The sequence below is a fragment of the Alexandromys fortis genome, unplaced genomic scaffold (assembly GCF_014885135.2).
Source record: "Alexandromys fortis isolate MF-2015 unplaced genomic scaffold, M_Fortis_MF-2015_v1.1 scaffold_15, whole genome shotgun sequence".
NCBI classification, from domain to species: domain Eukaryota; kingdom Metazoa; phylum Chordata; class Mammalia; order Rodentia; family Cricetidae; genus Alexandromys; species Alexandromys fortis.
This window is the reverse complement of record NW_026067911.1, coordinates 654,226-661,890: the sequence shown is the minus strand read 5'-3', so window position 1 is coordinate 661,890 and position 7,665 is coordinate 654,226. Positions and strand designations below refer to the sequence as shown.

The 7,665-nt window shown below is 43.4% G+C and overlaps 1 pseudogene; it reads left to right on the top strand.

Annotated features, from left to right (window-relative positions):
• Positions 1-6,545: 6,545 nt before the first annotated feature.
• On the top strand, positions 6,546-7,239 carry LOC126499200 (RNA-binding motif protein, X chromosome-like; annotated as a pseudogene).
• The last annotated feature ends 426 nt before the right edge of the window (positions 7,240-7,665 follow it).

The window sequence follows — 7,665 nt, the reverse complement described above, 5'->3', positions numbered from 1 at the left end:
ACCTGAAAAACTAGTATTTACAAAGAACTCCACTTTCCAGTCTCGCTGACACCACGCTGATGGAGGAGGGTCATCTTTCTATCTGTTGTTTCATTGGTTAAGTAATAATGAAACTGCTTGGCCTCTGATAGGACAGAAAATTAGGTAGGCAGAGTAGACAGAACAGAATGCTGGGAGAAAGAAGCTGAGTCAAGTCAGTCGCCATGGTTCTCCCACTCCAGACAGACGCAGATTAAGATCTTCCCTGGTAAACCACCTTGTGGGCTACACAGATTGTTAGAAATGGGTTAGATCGATATGTAAGAGCTAGCCAATAAGAGGCTGGAACTAATGGGCCAAGCAATGTTTAGAAGAATACAGTTTCTGTGTAATTATTTCTGGACATAAGCTAGCCAGGCGGCCATGAGCCAGGGCGGCAGGAATGCAGCTCACAGCTCTATCAACACCATGCATGATTCAAAGCATCACAGACCTTAAGCTCTTCCATCCAGGCTACATAATTTCCTCACAGACAGTAGTTACCAGCAAGTGCCATGAAGCAGTCCATCTGCTTCTCAGTATACAAAGGCTTCATCAAGTCTCCCTATAGTTACATCCTGAAGCCGACTCTTGTAGGATATGTTTGTCTCCTGCCCTGCTGTATGGAAACTGCACTACAACCCACACAAAAGTCTTCTGGGCTGTGGTAAAAAGAAAAGCAATACCAAGAAAAAAAAGCGCCGTGTCGGTTTCAATGTCACAGGAGAAAGTTGAACCATGGTGGTCTGAGGGAGTTTAGGGGGTCACTCTAAATATTATTAATATTCCTGAGCACTGCTACTGTAATCCATTCTTCCATCAAGATCAGCTTCGTGTATTACCAATTCAGCAAGACCTTTGGTTATCGGCCAAATAAATGCCACTTCAGTGAGTTATTGCTGGGGCCAGCTTCAGCTCTCAGAGTCAGCGGTTTTTCCTGTCTAAAGAACTACTGTAAGTTTCGCATCCGTAAACCATATGTGCCCTTGGGTCTAGAGTTTGCCCTTGTGACTTTTCCCCTCATCTAAAGAGAGTCCCATTGTAAGCCCCAGGACCAAGAGTTTGACTCAGTGATGGAAGGGAGTTAGAGTCACACAGTTGTTGGCACAGACGGAATGCAAAAGCTTGAGGAATATGTCTGTACCATGTGAAAACCGCTGCCTGCATCTGGAAGTATGATTCAAATGAGACACATTAAAAAATAAATAACTTGGCCTCCCATGTCTGATAATGAAACAATAAATGCACAGTAAATTTTGTGACTAATTTTCCAATTTGTGATGTTGGGCAAAATTTCTTCAATTCTGTGTCACTTGAACTGAATTCAAAATGGATTTTGGTAAATGTAGTACTTGACCAAGTGAGAATAAATGTTGTTTCACGTTTCATTCCTTCTCTTTAAATTGATGGTTAAGAGCATAACAAAAGGAGAAGACAACAAACGGCATATACATACTTGTGTGAGAAGACAAAAAAAAATACCACCCACATGCACAGAGTACCACACACAGTCATTGCCGGAGCTGTCAGACGCCATATAGGGGGACCATTGAATACTGATGACATGTTTTTAACCCCACACAAATGATTCCTGCTACAGTGCACACAGCTCATTCTGTCAGAGCTTGCCTCTCTCAGGCTGCCAGGAGTTACAGTCAGGGTACATCTGGAGGGTATTCTTCAGAAGGACGTTTTCAGTAGCTGTGCTTACACACAGACGCTCCCATCTCCCCCATCACGCTAACCTTTGCCAATCAGTATAGCTCAATTGTTAAAAACAAGTACAAGCCTCCTCTAGGAAAAAGTCAATCCCTATTAACAGGCAGGAGACACTGAGAGGACAGATCCCCGTCTACTGTGAATTCTCCTCAAGGACATGCTAACCTCCCCCGGTACTGACAGCGTGACTGGCAGCCTCTCGCAGGTTCCAGATGTCTTAGTCATTCTAGAACAACTCTCATCCAGTTGGCTGTAGCTGATGTCTTTAGAACTATTTCCCTAGTCCTTCCTTTGTGTTTTGTTAACCCTACAAGACATATCATGCAAATTGAGGATGTTCATATACCTTCCTTAAATAATAATAATACAACTTAACCCAGCCCTCAGCACAGATATGAAACCACACTGTAGAATTCTGCATTCCAACGCCCGTCCTCGCTTTTCAACCCACACCAAGCATTATTGTATCAATTTAACATGTTTTTATGCAGCACCTAACATGTGCCAGGCATCACACTAAGTGCTGAGAATACAGCTATAAATAAAGCAGACAGAATTTCCAAGTTACAGGACTGGAAAGACCATCAGCAGCGAGAAGCACCATCAGCAGCTAGGAGCTCTTTCTCCTCTTACAGAGGAGCAGAATTCAATTTCCAGTCATCATCTTTCTGACCTGGGTACAGCTGATTTCTCTTCTCCAACTCTTGCTGGTCTACACTTTCACTGTCGAAGATCCAACTGTCTGAGAAAGCAAGCTCTCTTGTTTGTAACAGCAGACAGAGGTCTCCAACAAGCCTCCCCTTGATCACTCAACAATCACCTCAGTGCCAGGGTCTAGACTTCACTGAGAACGAGACGGGAGACATTCAGCTCCTGGTTTCAGGGACTGTATGTGTCTGTAGTGTCTTTTATGTGTATAAACTTGCGACTGATAGCTTTAAAACCGAATTTGCATTTCTGAAACCTACTGATAGCTGAGAGTTAGTTCTTCCTTTTTCCCAGGCTAACTCTTGTTCCTGATGCACTGAAGCACGGCTCTAGGGATAAGTGCCATTCCTTAAAAATCTGCTACTGCCCGACTTGAAAAGAGTAAGCTAGGCTTGGACGTGCATCTGAGTGTTCTCACTCCATTTTCCATCGTCACAACCCTGGTTGTGTTTTCAATTAGACACAGTAACTGAAATTAATATTCCATTACACGTTTTTTGATCGTGCTTTAATTTAACTAACAATAATGATCAGGGCATGAAATAGCCAAGTCCTTTGTCTAGCGCTTGATGAATAGAACCATATGTCTGACCTCAACCCTTAGGGGAATGGACCTTCAGAAAGTATTTGCATGGCCCCTCCACTTTTGTGTGTGTGTTATGCTCCTGTTGCTTTTTTGGTCTATTTGGCTTTGTTTACTCAATATATGTGGGAGGTGAGGCTCGAGTGAGGGGTTTTGCATCACTCCTCAAAGTATGGCGCTTGAGAATGCTGCCCCATTTGTTTTCCTTCTGGTATTTATTCCAGAAGACTTTGGTCAAAGTATACGCAGAAATTAACCAATTTTCTTTGCTTTGGGGAGGTTAATTGTGGGGGGGGGTGTGTCTGTGTGCCTCTGTGTGTGAATTAACAGATAAATAAATATACATTAAGTGCTGATAACTCACTGTCCCACCTGGGGGGGGCGGTTGGCAGTGTTTAATCCGGATGCACTGTGGGAGGCTTACGGGGCACCATCTCCGGAGGGCTGTCATCCCTCGCCAGGTGAACATACTGTGGCTTTGATTGAGCCAGCAGCTCCTGTTTTGCCTTCTTAACAGTGTGGGACTGGGGTGGTTACTTATTAACGGCTCTGAACTCCTCTGCTTAGCTAGACAATAGCAACAAGATGGATTAGGAGAGCGTATGCATGTGGGACATGACGGAGACTATCTGCCACAAACGGTCAGTGATGGGCAGGCTGAGGGAAGTCGTCACTGTGTTCTCATCACCTCTACCATCTCATTCTCGAAACGTCTTCTTGATTTATTTTTCTTCCTTTCCCTCCTGTTCTTCCCTCTCTGCCTGCAGCAGATCAGCTCTGAATGTTTCCATACTGGATTTGAAAGGCATAAGTTAAATTTAAAACTACTAATTATCTGCTCACAAGAAAGACATTACAGAAGTATCCCTGTCATGCTAAGAGCTTTTGTCTTTTGTTTTGCTGTCCTGGATGAATGAATAAGCAAATGCCCAGAGAGTCTCAAACTTAACACAGAAATATAGGTGAGTAAGGAACATGGAAGGAGGGACATGATTACCAAAAAGGTTAAGCAGTGGGACAGGATGGATGGAGAGACTCTGACATTTCTGGCCAGTCTTGTGGGAGCTGCATCATCTCTCACTTGATAATGCCATCACGGGGTTATCATGAGCCAAGACCTTGGATCTGCAAATAACGTTCCTTTAAAGTGCCTCGATGGTTCTGGGGGTTTCTAGAAACTGGCGCCAGTCCTGCAATTGAGAGGACCCTGGCCTGGCTTTGAAGGGCTTGGGTTCACAGGCCCTTCAAACTCACATCTGTTAGTTGTGCATCCTGTGCAAGTCACTAGCAATTTGTTCATCTCAGTTTCCTCTTTTGTGTAATGGGTGTGTTTGTCACAGCAGAGCTGCAGATGACAAAAGCCATGCTGACTAGCTAAAAGGGACTTTTCACCTGGAAATGAATAACTTCAAATTACTAGAAGGACTAGATGACTAAGTACCCAGCTGTGTTTTCAGGTGTACTTTTTAGCCCCAGAATAATTTTTCTCGGACATCTTGCTAACAGATAGATACTTCATGCCAGATTTCTGAAATAATCTTATGTATTTATCTACATGGGGTTATCAAATGTTGTGGCATTCATATAGAGGTCTGAGGACATTCATATAGAGGTCAGAGGGCATTCATATAGTGGTCATATAGTAGTTGGTTTTCTCTTTCTACCATGTTTATCCCGGGGATCAAACTGAGGTCATCAGACTTGGAAGCTATGTTTACCCACCAGCCACCTCACTAGTCCCTCATGCAAAATTTCTGTCCCATAAGATAATTTAATTCATATTAATCCAAGTCTCCTGAGCGTGCAAGTGATAAGGCTGATATTGCATCAGGAAGCCCAGTCACAGGGCTACATGAGAAATGTTTCTAAGTTGTATCTCTGGGCTTGAGAAGGCTACCTACCTGTGAGGCAGGCGCTGAGTAGAACAAGCGAGTCATGCCATTTCCCTCAGAGGCAGGAAGGCATTCCTTGCATGGTTGTGGCAGGATTACTGTTTGTGAAGATGCCCATGCCATCAGCAAAGGTTTAGCCAACATACTTGCCAAGGTGCACACAACCACGTTAAAATCATGCGTGTTTACAGCTCCAGAGTGCGCGAGTACAGAACAGATGCATGGAAGAGGCACGTGTTCATATGCTCCAACCTGCAGCTCTGATAGACCTGGCAAACATAGAGCACTGAGGACAGAGCCTGACCCCCCAAAAAATTCCCCCAAAAGCCCTTATAAAACACTGCATTTAGTTACTTGTCAGATTAACAGAGATGTTTTACAAAAATCAAACAGTCATAATAACAAACCTCAGAGTCTAACAAACTTCAGAGAGCAATGCCCCAGAAGGAATGAAATCACTGCCGCTTGCCTGGAAATTTTCAAATACATTTCAAATAATTAATGGCAAAAGAGAGACATCATAATCAAAATTAAATTATTGCACAACATTTTAAATGAGTTATGTATGAACATCAGTGTGCAATGATGAAGAAATTTATAGCTTTAAATTCTGATAGTTAGCCAAAAGAAAGGCTGAAAATTAATGATTTAATCAGATATATTAAATCGTGGGCAAATTAAACCCCAAATGGAGTCGTTGAAAAGACTAGTGAGATTGAGATTATCCCCATCGTGGTCATCAAGGAAACAGAGAGGGAATAAACAACATTAAGAACAAATGTGCTTCTCTGATAGTCTGCTGCCCAGTGTGCCGGAGCCCAAGGCAACATCCTCAGCACTGAAAACACCCGGGCACGAAAGACTCACATCTGTAATCCTAGTACTCGAGAGATGGCCATAACTGGAGCAAATGTTCAGCATCATCTTGGCTAATCAAAGGTCACCCTGGAGTGCATGAGATCTAGTCTGGAACAAGTAAGCCTGATATTAGTAAATATTTCTTCTCAGAGAATAAAGAGGTCATAACTACAGAGTCTTTACTAAAGAGTAACTGTGACAGATCATTTGCTACTGGCATAGTTAAAGACAAAAAGAGAGAATAAAGAATTTTCTTTAGAGCAAGAACTCCCCAGGACTAAAGTGCAGGTTACATGAAGATTACCAGGTCAACACACTAACTGTGTTCATCTATCCCTCAATGACTTCCCATGAGCTTGACTAACACAGATCTGTTGTCCTGCCAAACCTCCCTAGCACAGCTGTGTAAGCTTTATAGTCCCAGCTTGTTCTTATTTGCTCAGCCTTAAAAAAAATAAAAGTTCCCTATGACAGTCATATGAGAATAACAAAAATACACCTGTAATATTTGGGAGACTTTGGGGCCTTAAAGGCAAACAAGAAGTTCCATAATTCTCTAACTGAGAAGACACACACAGATCTAGGACCCACCAATCAAAGGCCCTCCCATTAAACAGCCATAGAAGACTCACATTTAGAAACAGGCAACGCAGCTCTTCAGCCTCGTTCCTAGGCAGTATAAAGTGTGCTGTCTCTTCTGTTCACTCCTGTTGCACAGCGACCCTAGTGTCATTTCTGATCGGTGTGGAGACCTGGCAGTACTTTAGATGAAAGACCAAGGAACAAATCAATCAAGAGGATTTGTTTTTCATCACTTTTGGAAGCCCTGCAGATGCAAAGGATGCTGTCAGAGACATGAATGTAATGTCCTTAGATGATAAGCCGTCAAGATGGAGCAAGCCACCAAACCATCATTTGAAAATAGTAGATATGGACCTCCTTCAAGAGACAGAGATCCTTCCAGAGGTCTTTGAGGAAGAAGAGAGGAAGTGGACCAACTAGAGGAGCCCTCTCTAGTCATATGGATAATAGTGGCGTTTTCACAAATTTTAGCACAAATTTTTCGAAGGATCTCTCTGAGGAAAGAGTATCACCACCATGAAATGAAGGTCCTCCTTCTGAAAGATCGGGACCTTCAGGACCAGTCAGCAACAGCAGCGGAATGGGGGGGGGCGGGTAGAACTCCCCTGTGTGAAGTGAAAGAGATTGCTAGAGCAGCTACAAAGGGAACTCCTGCTATCTCATAGAGATATTTATTTGTCCCCAAGAGATGATGGACATTCTACTAAATGGAGCAATCAAAGAAGAGATTACCCAAGCTCTCACAATACCAAAGAGTAGGCCTCACCACCAAGAGACTATACTTTGCGCTAGTCACGTGATGACTCCCCATCCAGAGGCTCTAGTGATAGAGGTTTATACAGTTGGATGCTGACTATCATCATAGGAGAGTTAGGGTAACTCACATTGTGCAGTCCATAGAGGACCACCTCCGTCTAATGGAGGAAGCAGGCCAACTACTCATGTGGCTGTGACGGCAAGGTGAAAGCTCTCCTTTTGAGGGGATTCGCACCGCTTGGACCCATGGAAAACAAAGGAAGCCTGCTGCTGTCTTCAGGGAGCTTGGTAGAGCGGGGATTGAATAAAAGCATCTCTGCGATTGAAGCTCTAACAGATGTGCGAGCAAAGTACTGTGGAAGGATGCTTGCCTTCTTCATCCACAGAGAGGTGTGTGTGTGTCTCTCTCTCTCTCTCTCTCTCTCTCTCTCTTTGTGTGTGTGTGTGTGTGTGTGTGTACTGAAGAGTGGAACCAACTACTCTCTACTTAAAAGTTAAAAGGAAGAGATTTAAGTTTTAGGTTGGAAGATTATGCCACAGAGAGACTAG